Raw genomic sequence first — 21,603 nt, 5'->3', positions numbered from 1 at the left:
CTGTAACTCTTGAGTGAGGTTATGTACAGCAGTTAGCAGTTCTTGCACCTGCTCAGGTGAGGCCATGGTTCTTAACTGTTGGCGTTGCAAACTGTCAACCTCCGGAACCTCGGTAGGTTTATCAATGATGTTAACTACCTCCTTGGCTTCCTCCTCACCTGAGTCTTCTGGCGAAGTGTCGTGGCGGAATACCTTTTTTCCAGTCTTCTTCTTTTTAGAGAAGAGGTATGGTCGTCCGCGGTGGGAAGCCACCCTGATTCCCTGACAAGCAGGGAAGCAAGAGGCTTCCTTCCCGCAGGGACCGGGTAAAGAGGGAAAAAAGCGGATGCTTAAAAAAACCCTCGGAGAACAAAGTCACGATCCTGTTGCTTTTAGAGAGCGAAGTGCAGCAATTCAGTAGACCCGATGTAAGAAGCAGAATGGCTGGATCGAGGGTCTTGAGCAGGCGATGGAAAGCGAAGCAGGTCCTTGGAAGAATCCAGTAGTGAGAAATGAAGGAGTAGGGGAGGACAAGGGGCACAGAGAAAACCAGAAAGTGGCGGAGCGCCACGGAAGGGAAAGAAACAAAGAAGGCGAACGGCGAAGTGACGCCGACTGGAGATCAAAGGGTAGCAAATATGGAACGAGGAAAAACACAACGGAGCAAGCAACTCGGAAAGAAACAAAGTTGCAACGCACCGAACCCGGAAGTGGGCGGTGCTTAAATAGTGAAGCCGGGAAAATGAAAAGGAAAGACTAGAGCGGCAACCTGGGAAAGGAACAGGGAAAAGCAATGGATGACCAAATGGCGCCGCCAACGCCAGGCGTTCCATAGCCTCCACCGGCGACTAGACGCCGGCGGCATGACAGTGGGGGCCTGGTGGAGGGTGCCCCTGGCTGCTGGTGGGTGGGGTGCAGGGGGACATGAGTGGGGGCCTGGTGGAGGGTGCCCCTGGCTGCTGGGGGGTGGGGGTGCAGGGGGACATGAGTGGGGGCCTGGTGGAGGGTGCCCCTGACTGCTGGGGGTGCTGGGAGACATGAGTTGGACATGAGTGGGGGCCTGGTGGAGGGTGCCCTGCACTGCTGGGGGGTGGGGGTGCTGGGAGACATGAGTTGGACATGAGTGGGGACTTGGTGGAGGGTGCCCCAGGCTGCTGGTGGGTGGGGGTGCAGGGGGACATGAGTGGGGCCTGGTGGAGGGTGCCCTGCACTGCTGGGGGGTGGGAGTGCAGGGGGACATGAGTGGGGGCCTGGTGGAGGATGCCCCTGGCTGCTGGGGGGTGGGCTGCAGGGGGACATAAGTGGGGGCCTGGTGGAGGTGCCCTGCACTGTTGGGGGGTGGGAGTGCAGGGGGACATGAGTGGGGGCCTGGTGGAGGGTGCCCTGCACTGCTGGGGGGTGGGGGTGCAGGGGGACATGAGTGGGGGCCTGGTGGAAGGTGCCCTGCACTGCTGGGGGGTGGGAGTGCAGGGGGACATGAGTGGGGGCCTGGTGGAGGGTGCCCCTGGATGCTGGGGGTGGGGGTGCTGGGAGACATGAGTTGGACATGAGTGGGGGCCTGGTGGAGGGTGCCCGTGGATGCTGGGGGTGCTGGGAGACATGAGTTGGACATGAGTGGGGGCCTGGTGGAGGGTGCCCTGCACTGCTAGGGAGTGGGGGTGCTGGGAGACATGAGTTGGACATGAGTGGGGGCCTGGTGGAGGGTGCCCTGCACTGCTGGGGGGGTGCTGGGAGTTGGACATGAGTGGGGGCCTGCTGGAGGGTGCCCTGCACTGCTGGGGGGTGGGGGTGCAGGGGGACATGAGTGGGGGCCTGCTGGAGGGTGCCCTGCACTGCTGGGGGGTGGGGGTGCAGGGAGACATGAGTTGGACATGAGTGGGGGCCTGGTGGAGGGTGCCCTGTACTGCTGGGGAGTGGGGGTGCAGGGGGACATGAGTGGGGGCCTGGTGGAGGGTGCCCTGCACTGCTGGGGAGTGGGGGTGCAGGGAGACATGAGTGGGGGCCTGGTGGAGGGTGCTCTGCACTGCTGGGGGGGTGCTGGGAGACATGAGTTGGACATGAGTGGGGGCCTGGTGGAGGGTGCCCTGCACTGCTGGGGGGTGGGGGTGCTGGGAGACATGAGTTGGACATGAGTGGGGGCCTGGTGGAGGGTGCCCCTGGCTGCTGGTGGGTGGGGGTGCAGGGGGACATGAGTGGGGGCCTGGTGGAGGGTGCCCCTGGCTGCTGGGGGTGGGGGCAGGGGGACATGAGTGGGGGCCTGGTGGAGGGTGCCCCTGACTGCTGGGGGGTGGGGGTGCAGGGAGACATGAGTTGGACATGAGTGGGGGCCTGGTGGAGGGTGCCCCTGACTGCTGGGGGGTGGGGGTGCAGGGAGACATGAGTTGGACATGAGTGGGGGCCTGGTGGAGGGTGCCCCTGACTGCTGGGGGGTGGGGGTGCTGGGAGACATGAGTTGGACATGAGTGGGGGCCTGGTGGAGGGTGCCCCTGACTGCTGGGGGGTGGGGGTGCTGGGAGACATGAGTTGGACATGAGTGGGGGCCTGGTGGAGGGTGCCCTGCACTGCTGGGGGCTGGGGGTGCTGGGAGACATGAGTGGGGGCCTGGTGGAGGGTGCCCCTGGCTGCTGGTGGGTGGGGGTGCAGGGGGACATGAGTGGGGGCCTGGTGGAGGGTGCCCCTGGATGCTGGGGGTGCTGGGAGACATGAGTTGGACATGAGTGGGGGCCTGTTGGAGGGTGCCCCTGGCTGCTGGTGGGTGGGGGTGCAGGGGGACATGAGTGGGGGCCTGGTGGAGGGTGCCCTGCACTGCTGGGGGGTGGGAGTGCAGGGGGACATGAGTGGGGGCCTGGTGGAGGGTGCCCCTGGCTGCTGGTGGGTGGGGGTGCAGGGGGACATGAGTGGGGGCCTGGTGGAGGGTGCCCTGCACTGCTGGGGGGTGGGAGTGCAGGGGGACATGAGTGGAGGCCTGGTGGAGGGTGCCCTGCACTGCTGGAGGGTGGGAGTGCAGGGGGACATGAGTGGGGCCTGGTGGAGGGTGCCCTGCACTGCTGGGGGGTGGGGGTGCTGGGAGACATGAGTTGGACATGAGTGGGGGCCTGGTGGAGGGTGCCCCTGGCTGCTGGTGGGTGGGGGTGCAGGGGGACATGAGTGGGGGCCTGGTGGAGGGTGCCCTGCACTGCTGGGGGGTGGGAGTGCAGAGGGACATGAGTGGGGGCCTGGTGGAGGGTGCCCCTGGCTGCTGGGGGTTGGGGGTGCAGGGGGACATGAGTGGGGGCCTGGTGGAGGGTGCCCTGCACTTTTGGGGGGTGGGGGTGCAGGGGGACATGAGTGGGGGCCTGGTGGAGGGTGCCCCTGGATGCTGGGGGTGGGGGTGCTGGGAGCCATGAGTTGGACATGAGTGGGGGCCTGGTGGAGGGTGCCCCTGGCTGCTGGGGGCTGGGGGTGCAGGGGGACATGAGTGGGGGCCTGGTGGAGGGTGCCCTGCACTGCTGGGGGGTGGGGGTGCAGGGAGACATGAGTTGGACATGAGTGGGGGCCTGGTGGAGGGTTGCCCTGCACTGCTGGGTGGTGGAGGTGCTGGGAGACATGAGTTGGACATGAGTGGGGGCCTGGAGGAGGGTGGCCCTGACTGCTGGTGGGTGGGGGTGCAGGGGGACATGAGTGGGGGCCTGGTGGAGGGTGCCCCTGACTGCTGGGGGGTGGGGGTGCAGGGAGACATGAGTTGGACATGAGTGGGGGCCTGGTGGAGGGTGCCCCTGGCTGCTGGGGGGTGGGGGTGGTGGGAGACGTGTGTGGGCCTGCTGGCAGGTGCCCATGACTGCTGGGGGGTGGGGGTGGTGGGAGACATGTGTGGGGGCCTGGTGGAGGGTGCCCCTGGATGCTGGTGGGTGGGGGTGCTGGGAGACATGCGTTGGTGATCAGTAGTGCAAGGTGACATGTGGGTTGGCTGGGGGGCATGGCCATGGTGGATGGGCTGCCTGCGGGACATGAGCAGGGGTGCAGGGTAGTCCCCTGTGGTGTGGGCTGCCTGCAGGGGCCGTGGAGGGTGTAGAGGGAACACCTGGGAGGACCCACACCGTCAATTCACATGTAGTACTACCCGGCACCCCCGTAATAAACGTACCCTGCTGAAATCGTGTGTGGAACTTCCCGCGCACCCCGGAATGCACGTACCCTGCAGAATTAGCGTGTGGAACTTCACGCGCACCCTGGAATCCACGTACCCTGCTGAAATCGCGTGTGGAACTTCCCGCGCACCCCGGAATACACGTACCCAGGCCAATCGCGTGTGGGACTTCCCGCGCACCCCGGAATACACGGACCCAGGCAATTCGAGTGTGGGACTTCCCGCGCACCCCAGAATACACGGACCCAGGCAATTCGCGTGTGGAACTTCCCGCGCACCCCGGAATACACATACCCAGGCAAATCGCGTGTGGGACTTTCCACGCAGCACAGAATACACGCACACGCTATTTTTCGCACAGCGGGTGTCCGTTTTTGTCGCGTACCCCTTTGCACGTCATTTGTCTTAGAGGGCCACAGTATGTGACATTCATCATAGCTGTATATAGGTGCTTTTTGTTGGCGCACATTTTGGCGCACATTTATTTCAGGGGCAGGGACACTACCGCCTGCTTTCTTGTGGCGGACGTGTTTGGGCCTGTGCGCTGGTTTGACCGTGCGGTGGTTTGCCCTATTGGATTCCATGAATACGTGTTGTAGGCGAGCGTGTGGGCGTTCCGCGCACTTGCCTCCTGTACTTCCCCCGTGACGCCTACATTTTGACGAGTTGTTCCCCATTCCGAGTGTTACGTCCCGTGTTCCGCCTACTTTTGTTGTGTGCGCCGCGCTATGTGCGATTTCGCTGTGGCCGTGGCGCACGCCGTTAGATATCCTGTGCGCTGCGCACTTTTTCAGCGCACATCCAATATTTTTCTCGCGCACGGCCTTCCATGAATCGATGTGCGCTGGTTTCCCTGCGATTTTCGCACTTTTACTGCGATTCGCACGTTTCGGCACCTCTCCGCGGGTATTTTCGGCGCACATTAATTCCATGAATCGACCTCTTTATCTGTAGGGCTGAGTGTAGTCGTTTAAACATTGTGTCACTGTATGTTCAGTGTATGGGTGTGTGCACCATTCTGGTGCATGTGCAGTGTGAGGGTATGTATGCAGTGTAGATGTATGTGCAGTGTGAGGAAACCCTATAAGGGAAGAGGTAGCATAAAGGGACCAAGGCCAGTCAAAGCCAGGGAATCCTAGGACGAAACAGGCATGTGAATCCGAGTCCTTATTACCTTAGTTTCTTCCTTAGCCACTGTATAAAAGGACTCAGAAATCTTCTGACTTTGTGGAGGAGAAGGAAGACATACGCTCGATTTTGAAATTAGTGAGGAGAGGAGTGCAGGAGCTCTGTTGGCCAGACTAATTTTTGATGCGTCACTATGACATTTTCCAAAGAATTTTCTTGCCCGGCTGTCCTAAAACTGAAATGTTTGAGTTTAAATGTTGTAAAGACATTGTTTTCACCTTTTGCATTGGCGCTGAACTGATTCACTCCAAATTCAAAACAAGTTGGAACAAAGTGGTGCAGATTGCCTTTGTGCAGTTTGGTGTAAATCTATCCCTGCATTTTTTGCAAGAGCCAGAGACTAAAAGCACCTGCAGCTTTTCAAAAGGGGACAGCCAGCAACACAGAAAGAATTTCCCCGGAGCAGAAGAACAAGTTTGTCATTTCTACTCCTAGCCTCCAAGGCCAGGGCCTCAAGGTCTGCAGCATCCGGTTTCATCCTGGGCCTCCCATCATGGCCGCCGGGCCCGCACCTTGTCTCTGAGGCACCCACCAGCCTTGTCTGTGCCCCCTGATTGGCTACATGCACTCTCAAAGGAACGAATAGCCGGGGAGCCGGCAGGTGAACACCAGTCCCCATTGAAGGGCAGGAACTTACCCTGTCTGGTCCGGTCCGGACCTGGGAGGGCCCCCCTGTGTCTTTCTCTGAAGCCTGAGCCTCCCCGCTGACGTCCGAATTTCCTGGGTAAGTTCTGGTTTCCCCTTGCACCCAGACCCACCCGCTTCTCCTTCCACAAAGCACTCCCCTCCCCAACCTTTCTGGCGGCAACCCCCACTGTGGCTGCACACCCATGGCTTTGCCACGTGTTTCCTCTATCTTCCCCTCGGAATTGCTGCCACCTTGTTCATGTTCATTCTACCATGAGCCCGATTTAGCATATGTTTGATTCTACCATCCTAGCAGCCACACCTTGCTCCACGCACCGCTCAGGCTGTATGCGCTTTTTTTTATCTTTACCTCCTGAGCAGCCCTTCAACATCCCGACCAAACTGTATCCTTTTCTTCGCCTGTATAAAGTACACCTAGGCAACCTCCCAAACTACCTTCAGTTCTTACTGGCTGGGCTCTAGACAATACCCACATTAACTTCTATAAACTTGGAAAAGAAAAATGACTTCTTCATGCTTTTAAAACGACAGGCCTTTTCTTAAATTATGTTTCTTGTGGCTGTACATTTGAACTCTGAACCTAGATGTTGTATTTACTCTGCAGACCTTACCTAAAAGCTGTTTGCTATCTGTATTCTAGTATATCGTATCCTGCTGCTCAATATCCTGGCTGTGCCAAATGCTACTCTGGTTAAAGCCTGTTGCCCTGCTCAAACGCTGACTCAAACGCTGGCATTTTACTAGCATGTGTGATTTGGAAATCTGGACACGTTGAATTATCCGTTGCCCGTGCGGATTTGCTGCATTTTACCTGCTTCTCTGGAACTCCGAATCCAGATGTATTTAAAATCATGTTGTCAAGTTTAATGCCAGCATTTCTCATGCTTGTTTGAACTTCACATTGTGGGGTTTATTAATCTTCGGCCCTTGTCTGAATCTTACTTAAAGTACCTGCTTCATCTGTGCCTGCTTGGCTGCTAGACTGCCTGGTGATTTTTTTTTGGTGCACTGTGCAGCTCACTACCTCTCTCCCATCTTTTGGAACCCTCCTGTCCCCCTCTCCCTATGGTTCTCTCCATCTCTCCTATTTATTCTAACTGCTGCTGTATTACCTAGTCGCCTCTCTTTCCAAGCCTGGAAGGAAAAAGTTTAAGAAGGATCTCCTGCTCTCAAACCCAGGTCTGCCCATTGCTGAGACCTATGTCAGTGCTCTGTCCAGGTAGACTATTACTGACATTCTCTTTGTCTTTCCCTCTGCAGACCTATCGACTCCCCATATGGTTTATGTCCTCTCCTCTTTCTCTTCCTCACTCATTAATGGTGGTACCATGTGGAAAGTGCTCTTGGCACACTTCCCATCATCCAGGTGCATCATCAATGTCTACCTGAATGGCACTATCATGGCCCAGGACTCTCACCCCAACCTCCTCCTCCTTGACAGGCACCTTCTGTCTTTCATCAACTTGCTCCCTTCTCTCGCCACTCCACCTGCGTCCACCCCCCGTCCTTCCTTACCCTCTCCAGCGGTTGTACCTCATCCCTGTACCACTGCTCAGAAAAAAAACCTTTAAAAGGCAGCACCCAGCTTTACTTAGTTACCCTCAATTCTCACTCTGCTGTCAAACACGCCTCAGACATCTGTCACCTCCTCGAAGACTTTGACTTCGACATCCTTGCTCTCAATGAGACGTGGTTCAATGCCAGCTCTGTCACTGCTTTTGACACTCTTCTTCCTGAAGACTACAAGATCCTCTCCAAGTCCAGGCCTAACCGCCCTGGAGGAAGAGTGGCCCTTGTCTTCCCTGAATGAATGCCTTCCTCTATCATGCACATTCAAGCCTACACCTCCTTTAAATGTCTTGTCTGTAAGCTTTGCATCTCCCCCACCCTGTCAATCACTCTCGCTACTATCTACTGCACCCCTCGGCTGGTCTCCCTCTTCCTATCTGAGTGGGCCGACCTCACCTCCTCTCTCCTGACCTCTACTTCTAAGCTTCTCCTCCTCAGAGACTTCAATATTCATCTCGACTCTCCTGATGCGGCCTTACCCTTCTACAACCTCTGCGACCCTCTCTCCCTCACTATTCTTCACTCTGGCCCAACTCACTCAGCCGGGCATACTCTGGATGCACCCATGTCTGCTGACCTCCCTCTTTCCAACCCTCTCAATACACCTCTGTCTTAGTTTGATCACTCTCTCCTCTCTTCTCATCTGGATCTCTTGGGCTCCCTGGCTAAGAATCTGCCCGCAATTCCAGCCTCCTTCTCCGTCTTCTGACCATTGAAATGAATGTAAGTAGCCGCCTTTGCCTCTTTCACTCCCCCATCCACCCCTGCTTTTGACTCTAATTCTGACTCAGTCCTTGCTAATCTTCACCTCTCCATCTCCAACACCCTTGACATCCTTGCACCTGCCATGAGGAACCGCATGAAGCCTACCTCCAAGTGCAACTCTAAACCATCTTTCATTTGGAAACTGGGTAGAGATAACCTTGAGGTAGTAGACAACACCATTTCTTGGTGTTCCACTTAATCTCAGCCCAACTCTACATTTCAATGGGGACATTATGTCTGGTAAGATTTGGAGAAAATGGCTCACTATTAAATGGTATGTCAGTAGCATTGGAGGCATAATTTAGAAGGGTTGATTCTCATCCTTAAAATTAGCATAATTCCAACTATGCTCTATGGCCTCCAGGCGCTTCCAATACGTTTATTACTGCGTTGGATATTATTGAGGGCAGGATATCACAGTCAACTATGAATCTTCCTAGCTCTGTGCCGGTCGAGGCTCTTAGATTGGAGTTCGGCACCTGCTCTCTGGTTACTCTTTGGTTAGGACAACCCACACTTTTATTGCTGAAGTTGTGCTCTACCAATACTAAGGTTAACACACAAATGGATTCTGGGCAAACAACTACTGAACAGGGAAGACAACAGCTTCATGTTAGAGGTAGAGACATCTGCTATGGTCTTGCTGTCCGACCTGAATTTAACCTTGGCACAGGATGCACCAAATATAGAGCAGATGCTAAAGAAGAGAGCCATGGATAGGGATACGATAGAGAACATTGACAAGCTTGCCACAAAAAAAGATATAAGGCCTATCCTACTCAGAGTTTTCCCTTAAATGCCTTGCCTACTTACCTCACCAGGTATTGTGGCCATTCATTGAAGAGATTTATATTGTATTGACGTTTTAGTTTTCTGCCTACCAGGGAGTATGGTGGTGCATGGCAAGGCTTACCATGGGATTTGCGAATATGCAGGCTCGAGGTTGAAGCTGCCTGCCATATATTGACCAAATGTAATTAATTAAAACCAATTTATACAAAGGGTTACATGCATTTAGTCACAACCTTAGAGAGGATTGAGACAGAACAATTTTGGAATTGTATCTATAGAGCAGAGTCTACTGTTATTACTGCTGCAGCACACTTTATATGGAAGAGGGTGTTAGTATTACTTGTAAATTAATTATTTAGTATCTATTTTTATAATGAGTCAAGTTGAATCTCATTTTATGGAAGAATGAATGGAAGAGTTTAGTATATAAAGATTTTAATTATTATACTTATTGTAAACTGTTATTTGATCTATGTTTCTGATTTTGATCTTTGTGTATATGTATACATTCTTTCAATGTAATGCTAAAGTTTTGAATTAACCAAATGCAAAAGAAAAGAAAAAGAAAAGTTTTAAAAAAAGTAATTTCTCATTTACACAGTTACCATTGATTACACATTTACCAATGATTGCAAATGTTCTAATGATTGTACATTTACTCATAATCCTTTTGTATGTAAAATCCAGCAGTGAAAAATACATATGCATTCATTTTCAAAGATAACTTTAAATCAAAGGTGGATTTGGCAAAGAAAGGCATTTCAATATACAGTGCAGCATCAGCTTTGGTGTAAGGTGCTATACAAATTAAAAATAGAATACAGAATAAAAATGCATCACCCGATTAATAGCCCCTCTGGCATCGGTGTTTCTTCATGTGCCTGCTGAGTGCTCATTCTCTGGTCCCTCTTTCCGCAACCTTTGTCAGCCTCATCGCTTCACCTGCCTTCAGACCCCTTTCTTCACTCTCCATAGCCCAGCCTTGCGCTCTCTGTGGCCGCCTCTATGCATTGTTTGATTTGTTGGCTTTAAACCCAAAATAAAACCACGACTCTTTTAATGTCTTTGTAACAGTGAGTAATGAGGAAGTCCGGCGATAATGTAGGCACTTTAATCTAAAAATCATTTATGTAAACAATATTATTTTACAGTGCGAGTTAGCAGTTTTGTAGCTTCATCAAACAGTAGGTTTAATGTACCTCCTGGCTCTCAGCCAGACTCCCCCAAACTCTGCCGTACACTTTTGGCAAGCGTTGTACCCTGTTATCTAATGCAGTGATCACTGTTTCTATCTATATTTTACATCTTCCCCTTCTACAGCGAGGGGGTGGGTTTAATACATAAACATATTCGTATCATACTTTGGATCATCGGCTATCTAATTGCACCTACCATTCTGGACATCATTAGCGTCATTCCTTTACATAGTTGGCACATGTTCATTTTATTTCTAAAGATGGTTTCAGCTTAGAAACCCCAATTAGCCCATCTCTGGATTCCCCAGCAGAAGTTCAGCTGATATTAGCGTATCTCATCCTTGAAGCCCTGCAAAGGTTGTTTAAACAAAGAGCTCTCTCTTTGTAAAGCAAGGACCAAGTCACTACAAGTATGATTGCAAATGCCATGCTGGGAACTTAAAACGCAATGCGCTGAACTTCTAATATGACCCAAGCATGTGTATGTTGGACATGTGTTCAGGTAACACAATATTATCAGCTCTAAGACTTTGCCAACACCAAGTAGAATTAATCTGTACTATATAACATATATGACATGATGAATGGTGAACTGAGCGTTTAGGAGAGAAAAGGCAAGGAGGACAGAATGTGATCCAAGATAAATTAAGGGGTCTCAGTTGGCCTCCTTTTGAGGAGATGACATTTTTAATATTTTCATATGTAAAATGAAAATGGGAAGGTGTTTAATTTAATTGTACACGAGGTGTTTCACACTACAAACTGTACATTGAAAATGTTTTAACTTTAAGATATTAACTGTGTTCCATTGTGATCACTGCAACCTGAGGCAAAAGTGAGCGCAGGCAACATTTTGTAGTTTTTTACTTACATGATTGTCTTCTTGACCAAATGGCTGCCCTTGGCTGTGTCCCAGGAAGGGAATGGTGGACCTTAACTGAGGCAAAAACGGACGATCACCCCATTCGGGACAGATATAATGGTGCAGTTCCTGTGCATTTGCCTGCCAAAACATGAACAGAGAGCTTAGGGGACTTTTGCATGAAGTGGACAGCTGCCAAAAGTGGTTCTGCCGACATAAGAGGCTTGTTCTAGGCAGAGGTGTTGCTAGGTCTGGAAAAGATCCGGGGCTAGGCTAATGTCGGAACTGTCGGGACTGGGGGCTAGCTAGCCTTTTGGCTGTAGCTCCTGAGATTCTATCAGGGGCTACAAACAAAAGATCAGTGGCTATAGCCCCCTTAGCGCCCCCTAGCAACACCTCTGTATCTAGGCCTATTTGCTGTGCCCCTCACTTGAGTCACCTTGTAAAGGGAAGGGCCACTTGCTTATGAAGTGGATGCTTAAAGAACACAGGTACATGGGAGGAAAGAATATGCCGTTCCCCTGAGGTCCTCTTCATTGGTGGGGAGCACCCTGACTGTGAAGAAGACTATAAACCCTGGCAATTCCAGTCCTCACCTCAACACTGCTAGCGAGGATGCCCACACTGGAAAGAGAGACAAAGGGCCTCATTACGAGGTGGGCGGTAAGGGGTTAACGGCACCGGTAAAGGTGCCGAGCCGTTAACCCCTTACCGCCCTACTACGAGGTACGTTCGCGGGACCTGCTCTGGACGCCTGGTTTTACCAGACGTCCTTAGCGGGTCCTGCGAGGAGCCCAGCATGCTAACATCATTAACGGGCCCATTGTTAGCATGCTCCCCATTCCCATTGAGCCCTATGGGGGCTCCAAGGACGGTATGGCCCGGTATTTCCCCATTCAGGGAACTGGACCCGAGTTTGGAGGCAGCCATGCCCCTATTAAGGGCATGGCTACCTCCAAACTCATGAGACCCAAAATGTCACCCTACGTCCCAGGCTGCGGCTGTCATCACAGTCTGAGTGAAGATGGAGGTGAGATATGTGTTTCTGCCTCATATGCACCAGTTATTCCCTGATGTTTGAATACTGTTAGGGGCAACACAATAAAGAACTGCCACCAGTACCACCCAGTGCTTCTATTGATTCAAGAGAGTGCCGTACTGAACCCTTTCTTACCCACCACCTCAAACATGCAGAACGAGAGAAGTGGGCAGGTTTGCACTGGGACATCAACCATTGAGACTGCTCCTTGTGCCTAAAAAGAAGATGGGGAAACCCACTGTGGTGTCTCTCAAGTGGGTACAGCAGCCCGCATTCCATTTCTCAGTGCTCCGGAAGACTTCAGACAAGTATAGTGAACCACCTTCCTGCAATAGGCATGCTCTTTTTCTGGAACTCCTGCCATAGAAGTAAAGCAAAGAAGATCCCCTGTAACCGCTATCAGTTTCAATCCTACTTGGTGGAAAGATGGCAAATAGTGTCCTGTCGCATCTTCCTGCAATAAATGGGTGCTGCTCGTCTTCTTTGGCATGACTCAGCCCCCCTGGTACTATAAAGAATGAAGGAGGAGAAAAAGGGGAACTGCTGCCCAGGGGCCAGACACAGTCTCCAGTACAGGCCCCTTAGAGGAAAGTAAACAATGAGTCCTCAGTTGGCAGCACCACATTCTGCCATAGGGAGTGAGCTATGTGTTTATAGATTTCAATTTCACACGGAGTGGCAAGGGTGGGACACCTCTGCTTCTGCACTCAGTGGGTCCTATGATGCTCAGCTGCTAATCAAGGAGTCTCCCTAGATGGAATCAGGTGCCTGAGCCCCACTGGGAGCAGCAAGCTACCACTATATTTTATTTATTTATTTAACATTTGTAGCAACGTGCAACACACATGGGCATCTAGATGCTAGTTCCAGGAGAGGTAGAGTTTATCAGGGATTCCCAGAGGGGAAAGGGTTAATTTAAGAGCCAGGTTTTCAGGCATTTCCTAAATGAGTAGTAGGATGGCTTTGAATGTAATGAGGAAGGAAGTGCCTTCCAGCGTTTGGAGGCCACGACGGGGAAACTGGTGTCCCCAGCATTGATGCACTTGAATCTGGGGACAGTGAGGTGGTGGCTGTTGATGGTTCCGGGCGGTCTGGAGGAGCACGTTTTCATAAGCCTATGGGATGGGTACGAAGGTGCAGTGTCTGTGAGGCAGTGATGAGCAACGGTGTGGACATTGAAAGTGATCCTCTCTTTGACTGGGAGCCAATTGTCTCTTTTCCTTGCTTCTGAGACATGTTCGTGTTTTCCCAGATCGAGGACTGCACGGCGGGTATTGTTTTGTAAGGTTTGGAGTTTATTGAGATTCCTTTTGGAAGTTCTTCAGAAGAGCGGATTGCAATAATCAATTTTAAACCCAATAATGGCTCATGGTGAGACGGTTGTCCGCAGAGAGGAAGGGCTTGCTGGCATTGATGAGTTGTGTAGCATGGGCAGCAGAGGAGGCAATGGTGTTCACCTAGCATGACATGCTGAGGGAAGCGTCTAGGTGGATGCCCAACGTTTTTACAGAAGGGGAACCCCGGATGATGTGGCCATCAATGGAGAACGATTGATGGGCAGAATTCAGTTCTGCGAGGTGAAATGAGTTTACTACTAGAAGGATCTCAGTCTTGTCATTGTTGAGGAAAATGAGGTGGGAGGGCATCCAAGCTTGAATGGTAGCATAAACTGTATTCAGATTGGTGCTGCCCTGGAGGTAGTTCCCTGAGAGAGGGATGAGAATCTGCATACTTGGTGTCCGAGATGCCGAGTGAGTCAAGATCATCAAAGATCATCCTCAATAACGAATATTCATTAGATGGTACCAGCTTTCTCCACCTCCAGCAAACTTTTGCAGACCAAAATCCAGCTGGAAGGTATGGCGGAGCACACATAGGTCTGCTTATGGTTTTCTATTTTTTATTTTTTTTTCTGGGGGCACTCTAATGGTTTTTATTTTGATTTTTGACAGTCGGCAGTTGTCTTTTTAGTGAGAAAAAGGCTTCATTCGTGGGGATTTTTAATTGTTAATTGGCTGCAAAGGGGTCTTGCATTTGGTGACAAGTGGCCTGTCTTTCATTGAGATTTTTGGTAGACCTCTACACAGGGCAGGGTCACAGGGAGCTGGTACTCCAGGAGCTAAGACATTCAAGAGACTATAGAATCAGAAAAGTATATATTGTATACTAATGTGATGCACCACACTTTTGCACAAAACATATTTATGCTAGGGAAATGTGTTTCACCTAGCCCTTAAGCCTTTACCCTGTTGTGGTGTTATCGGTAGGACATTGTGAACTTTAGATACTGCACAATTTGCTAAACCATAAAATACAATACAATTATTTTGGGTATTCATTCATTTATTGAAACTGTCATTTTAGCCATCGTTATTGGGGTCATTTTCATTTGAAATGGTAATTGCAACGAAGAGAACACGTCAATTTTTACTCAAGTGCTAAAGGTTGAGTCTGTGAAATTGTTATCTTTTCTACCACATAGTGGAAAGGTAAAGAGTAAAACACAGTCGGAATCACCTTTACAATTAACGTTTTTTGTGGAAAAGTGTTAATGCCTCCCAATTTTGATGATTGCAGGAGGCATATACATTGGATGCATATGAAATTCGCCTGCTTTCACCATGTGTTCATTGCAGGCGGATACCTTAAAAATCCACTGCATTACCTCTATCATAAAAATAGATGCTAGTAGTAAGGCACCCGCATTTGTCAGGCGGGGCAGGAACAGTAGGCGGACATGTTAAGTCCACCCTGCTCCCCAACTCTGCCTGATAAATTGTAGAAAATCATGCAGATCAGTAAAATAGGGCGTTAGACGTGTACTGTCACTTATACCACCATTTTGACTTATCTGCAGGACCCGGAAAATGCCCCCCTCCAGGTGTTTGATTGCAATTTGTGTTGTATTTGACAAGAAGGGCCCTGGAGTTTGCTCCAAAATCCTCTCCAGGTGAAAACACATCTTGATCAGGCATTTTATTCACAGGACACATGCTTTGTCCTTACAGGTACCGCTCTTCTTATTCCTCTTCCTAGAAAGGAACTTAGTCACACTCAAGCAGCGCGCAACCTGTCTCCTGGCACATTTCCATATCACAATTTGTTTCCACATGGTCTCCACATTTGGGTAACATTCACCACTTTTCTTACAGATTCCCCACCACACCTGTCCCAAAGAATATACCTTTGAGTACCATAATGCCAGGTACCCAACTACAGAACCCAAGGTTGCCAGAGTCTCACTGTTTCCAGATGTCAGGCATCTGTGTTTTAGAGGATGGAGCGTCCCTACCTAGGATGTAGAAATAACTGAAGATTTTGAGAAGCAGTTCAGTTTCAGTTTTTAAGATATGGGTCTAACTACGGGTTTGCCGGTAACCCACCTGTAATACCGGTGGGTTACTGGAAAACTTGCCTTATCGTTACTAGCACACGATATCCCGGTGTTACCGGAATATTATTATGGATGATTGCAACGGTGGTAAGTTCCCATTCGATGGAGTCCTATAGGACACCATCGAATGGGTTTGCTGCAATCACCTGCACCGGTAGTACCGGTGCTGGTGATTGCAGCAATTATTTGCCGGTATGAGCCTCAACTTCCGGAAGGTCAGGCCTGCCGGTAGTTCACTGCCCCTACCGGCAAACTCAGAGTGTGCCGGTCTGGTAAACATGCCAGATCTGGGATTACCAGCATTTGTTGTGGCATTTTTACCGGACTAGCACACTCATAATGACTCATAGGGCCTCATTACGAGGAAGGCGGTAGAGGGTTAACAGCGCCGGTAGAGCTGCCAGGGCCGTTAACCCTCTACCGCCTCATTACGAGGTCTGCTCACGGTATCTGCTAAGGACGTCTTTTAAAACCAGGCGTCCTTGACAGGAACCGCTGGCACACCAGGATGCTAACAATGGGCCCGTCATTAACGGGCCCGTTGTTAGCATCCTCCCCATTCCCATTGAGCCCTACGGGGACTCAAATGGGAATGGGGATGTACTGGGTCCGGGTCCCAGGAAAGGGAATTACCAGGCCCTCCAAAGTCGGAATGGCCCGGTAAAAGCGGCATGGCTACCTCCAAACTCGTAATGAGGCCCATAAATTGAGAGGGAACAGTCACATCCAAATACTTGCTAGAGGCAATAAATAAGAGTAATGTATAGGAGGCCAAGTATCTGAAACCGTTTCCATGCACATGACTTGGGCAAAATCAAATTAGCATTTAGCAGGGAAACATGCAATTTGGCCACAATAACTCTGCAATTGATGTGCAGAGTACATTTATACAAAATGGCATACCACGTTGCATTTCTATATGTGTGAGTCATGATATCAAAGTCGATATGAAACACGTGGCTTTGCTAACCTCAACAACATCCTGGACAATCTTCTAAGGTGAAATAGCAAACACTGAATTGCAACAGAATTGTTAATGCAGACATGGAAGAAATGGCAAATGGCATTACCTGGCATTCGAAAATATCATTCGGAAGCATCAGCATCCCAAGCCTTATTTTGTCTGAGAACAAATTCCAAACAGACACCTAGAGAAAAACGAGATAAAATGAGTGACTGCTACTCTGGGAACATTCAATGAAGTCCACACAGAGAAAAGGCAGGTAAAGAAAATGGTAGCACACACAGTATGAATTTAGAAAAAGGTGCTTGTGTTTGAAAACAATTTGAGCCGTATTGCAGAAACTGCATCAGTGCAAGTGAAATTAGCACTATGGCAAACATTGCATACAGCATGTTCTTTAAATGCATTTTTGCAAAGGACCAGTGGTTGCCTTAGTTGTAGTACTATGTCTTGATACAAAAAGCTTCCAAGGAATATGGGCCTGATTTACAGAAGCGTTTTACAATGGTTCAATCCCATTTAAAAACACTGGGCCTCATTACAAGTTTGCTGGTCTGGCAACTACGGTACCGGTAAGCTTGCCGGTACCATAGTTAGCAGACCGGCAAACTACGAGTTCTGCCCGCGGGTGCCTTTCCACCCGCCAGGTCGGACCTGGCGGGCGTGCCACACCCACGAGCAGAGCATGTTTGAGGCACCGGCACCATTCTGAATGGCACCGGTGCATCCGGCCTGCCCATTCCTATTGAGCACTATGTGCTCAATAGGAATGGGGAGTTAAACTTTCCGGCCCCTGGCAATGGGGAAATACTGGGCTGTAATGGCCCTGTATTTCCCAATTGCCAGGGGCCAGAAAAATTTGCAAGTTTGACGGCAGTCTGCCGGTTTTATCGGCAAGGCTACCGCCAAACTTGTAATGAGGCCCACTGTGTTAATGAGGCCCTATGGGGGTCATTACGAGTTTGGAGGTGCAGGTTAAATGTGACACATTAGCGCACTGCCCAACTATGAGTTGGGTGGAAAGTTGCAGGATTCATCTCCAGCTGTGAGCTGGAGGTAAATCCGCCGACTTTCCTGCCAATTTTTGGTGGAATTACAGTTGCAGAATTACTGCTGCAGTAATTCTGTCGAAAATGCCCCATTGAGTCCAATGGAATAAAGAAAATGGGGACTTACACTGCCACCACCACTTGAAATCTGGCAGTAATACTGCCAGACCAAGTGGCGGTAACGGTCATTCTGTTGGGCTGTTTTCCAGCAGATTTACCACCGGATTAAAACCCAATTTGTAATACACCCCCCCATGTCTTTTGCAGCAGTGCAATTTTTTATATAGTGGTAATTACACTTGCACTGGTGCAACGTTTCTGTGACACTGCCCTTGATGTCATTGATCTGCTAAAATCAGGATGCTGTAAAAGTTGGTTCTATGTTCATTCATCGACTGTTGTTTTTTTGATGTTTTTTTTGCCAAATTCTTTCCCCCGGAAAAACCCATTGGAAATTGTATTTTTGATTTTTGGGGGGTCTACTCTATTCTCTACCCCCCCCAACTCTATTCTCGACCCCCCAACCCCTTATGCAGCCTTATCTACCCCATACATTTTCCAATGTTTTTTTCAACAACAAAAAAATCACCAAAACAACCATCGAAAAAACACCAGTCGATGAATGAACGTTGTACCGTAAAAGTTTACCAACTCAAAATCTGATTTGGTTCACATATCATTAATAGGATAATAGGTTCAAATTTAAGTGCAATGAACGAAAAACTCTTGATCTAGTGAAAATACTTATCAAATCAAATATCCACCACAAACTATAATCTGAGAGGCAAGGGACATGGAGGATATTGATCTTTTATTTCTATCGTGCTCGTACACAAGTGTTTCAGAGCGCGACAAGGCAAGTAAGGGGAACAGGGGAGAGGGGAACAGGGGAGAACAAAACAACGATCTTACTAGGCCCAGTGACATTGAGAACGCGCAAGTGCATGGGAGAGGGGGAGGGGAAAAGTGCATGGAAGGTGTGAGAAGTGGAAAGTGCGTAGCAGAGGAGAAACAGATAAATAAATAAATAATAAAGGCAACAAACCGTGGTAGTGCAGCCAGCAATTTGCAAGTGCTAGGTTTTAGGCAGAAGACAGGGTAGGTCAGTGCAGGAAGAAAAAGGGGGGTGCTGTATGGGTAGAGATACATACCCCAGTGCAAGGAGTGGGCCGGAGGCAGTGCGGGAGGGTGTCAGGGTGAGCAGGTACCTGGGCCCAGAGGACAAAGGGTGGCCAGGTGCACAGTGCCAAGAGAGAACAGATCAGCAGGGGAGAGGGGGAGCAAAGGCAGAAGAAAAGAGGAAGGTCTTGAGGTGCTTCCGGAACCGGAGATGGTTCTCCTCAAGTTTTAGAGTGGCAGGGAGGCTGTTCCAGAGGGAGACCCAGCCTAAGACAGAGATCTACCCCCAGCTTGTTTCTTTGACAAACAACTGACCCTAAGGGAGTTAGAGGTAGAGGAGTGAAGAGCTCAAGAGGGGAAGTATTTGCGGAGGGATAGCTGAAGGTATTTTGGACCCAGGCCCCAGAAAGCCTTGTGGACAATGCAGAGGGTTTTGAATTTAATCCTTGCATCCACTGGGAGTCAATGGAGAGATTTCAGAGTTGGAGAGATACGATCCCAGGGCTTGAGGCCAGGGACAAGTCTTGCAGTCCTGTTCTGGATTAGTTGCAGAGGGCGGAGAGTAGAGGCAGGTGGATTTAGAAAGAGGCTGTTACAATAGTCCAACCTAGAGAGAACCAGAGCCTGGCATACCATGAGCTTCTAGGGGAAGGAGAGGAAAGTCAGAGTACCTTGAGGTGGTGCAGTAGGAAGTTTGAATTTTTAGAGACCTCAGAGATGTGGGCGGAGAAGGAAAGGGTGGAGTCAAAGATGACCCAGAGGTTCTTAGCCGTGCAGGTGGGGGTAGGAGGAGGGCCAAGGGAAGCTGGCCAGAGAGTGAGGGGAAATGATGGTGAAGGTGTGCCGATTAGGAGGATCTCAGTCTTGCTGGCATTCAGACAAAGATCATTGGCGGCACACCAATCTTGAATGGCAGTAAGGCAATCAGAGATGAGAGAGGGAGAGGAGGTGGCCGAGGGCAGCCTGAAAATGAGTTGAGTGCCGTCAGCGTAGCACTGGAAATTTGAGCAGAAAATGGCAATGCAGTGGACGAGAGTTGCCAGGTATTGGTTGAAAAGCCAGGGCGAGAGGTTAGACCTCTGGGGAACACCACAGGTAGAGAGTAAGATAGATGATAGGAAGGATCCAAGTTGGACCGGGGAGGGTCGATCAGAGAGGAAAGAAGTCAGCCAGGCCAGAGCCTGATCAGTGATACCCAGATTTTCATGGAGACGGTTGAGCAGGATGGTATGGTTGACCGTTTTGGAGGCAGAAGAGAGATCGAGGAGGATGAGGACAGAGGGAATGTTAGAGTCAAGGTTGGAGAGCAGATCTTCACGGAAGTTCAGGAGAGCAGTTTCTGTGCTTCTGGCAGCTCTGAAGCCAGACTGGTGGTCATGGAAACAGCCAACAGAATTGGAAAGAAGGTTAAGCTGAGAGATGGCCAACTTTTTCAGTAGTTTTCCCAGAAAGGGGGTAATGGAAATTGGGCGATAGTTAGCTGGACAAGAAGGATCCACTGTGGGTTTCTTGAGAAGAGGATGCACAAGGGGGTGCTTCAGAGGGGAGGGTAAGTATCCTGAGGCAAAGGAGTGGTTGCAAAAATCAGCAAGGGCCAGAGCGAGGGAGTCAATGTGGTCCTTGATGGTTTTAGAGGAACAGGGATGAACTTGTTTTGACGAGGCTTTCATAGATCGGACTTGTCTAGCGACCTTGTCAGGGGACAAAAGAGGAAAGGACGGGAAGGATGGTGTGGAGGTGGCTAAAGGAGGGTCAGCAAGCACAGATGGAGAGGGGAGAGGAGGGCCGGGGGGTGGAGAGGCTGGACAGGATGTCCTGGGCTTTTGAAATGAAGTGAGAGGCAAGGGCATTGCAAAGAGCCTGGGAGGCAACAGGAGGGGTAGAGACTGCAGAAGGGTTGGCCAGCTCCTTGCAGATTTTAAAGAGTTCGGCCGAGTAGTTAGATGCCGCAGAGACACAAGCTTGAATGTGGACTCTCTTTTTGGTGAGGACAGAGAGTCTGTATTGCCTTTGTAGCAGGCAACAGGCTAGTTTGTCAGAGGATCAACAGGAAGCCCTCCATTTCCTCTCAGCCGCCCTACACTTACATTTAAGTGTAGCTAGGTCAGAGTCATACCAGGAATTGCACTTGGCTTTGGACTTCAAACGGATCCTCATGACAGGGGCAAGAGCATCAAGAGTATCAAAAATTGAAGAGTATAGCAGAGACAAGGCTGTGTCAGGATGTGAGACAGCCAGAGGTGGAGGGAGGGGAGAGAAAGTGGCAGTAAAAGCTTCAACTGACACATGCTACATGGGCCGGATGTCGAGAAGGTAGGTGGCAGTGTTGGGGTAGGCTTGGCTTGGGGGGAAGAGAAGGAGAGATGAGAGGACAGGAGGGAGTGATCGCTCCAGAAGAGAGGAGTGGTCAGAGGGATGGAGAGGAGGAGGTCAGAGGAGATCAAGACATCAAGTGTGTGCCCTGCAGAGTGAGTCAGGCCAGAGGGGAGGATGGACAGGGAGAGGGAGTCGCAGAGGTCACAAAGAGTACAGAGGAGGAACAAGGAGAGTCTAAATGTATATTGGGGTCACCAAGGAGGAGGAGTTGAGTGGTAGAGGCCAGGAGGGAGGAGAAGTCCACCCACTCAGAGAGAAATGAGGTGATTTGACCAGGAGGCTGGTAGATGGTAGCCACAGTAAGAGAATGGATAGGTGAGAGAGAAAGCCTACTGACAAGGCATTCAAAAGAGGAGTAGGTCTGAGTGGGAATGATAGAGGCAGGAATTCACTAAGGAAAGATCAGGGCTACCCTCCCCCCCACCGGACCGGGAGGATCTGGGTGCGGAGAGGATCTTGTAGCCATCAGGGAGGAGAGTGCCAAAGCTCGTGACAGAGCTGGCCGTGAACCATGTCTCAGTAAGACCAAGGACATCA

At 50.4% G+C, this 21,603-nt stretch overlaps 1 long non-coding RNA gene across 1 annotated transcript in view; it reads left to right on the top strand.

The window, feature by feature from the left end:
• The first annotated feature begins 5,779 nt into the window (after nucleotides 1-5,779).
• Nucleotides 5,780-21,603, top strand: part of LOC138452657 (uncharacterized) — a 128,301-nt gene continuing 112,477 nt past the window's right edge. The window contains exon 1 of the long non-coding RNA XR_011260296.1: nucleotides 5,780-6,017. This is a non-coding gene — a long non-coding RNA (uncharacterized lncRNA). The remainder of the gene's footprint in view (nucleotides 6,018-21,603) is intronic.

The sequence above is a fragment of the Ambystoma mexicanum genome, chromosome 4p, assembly GCF_040938575.1.
Source record: "Ambystoma mexicanum isolate Mex_15411 chromosome 4p, UKY_AmexF1_1, whole genome shotgun sequence".
Classification (NCBI taxonomy): domain Eukaryota; kingdom Metazoa; phylum Chordata; class Amphibia; order Caudata; family Ambystomatidae; genus Ambystoma; species Ambystoma mexicanum.
This window is presented reverse-complemented; position numbering and strand designations above follow the sequence as displayed.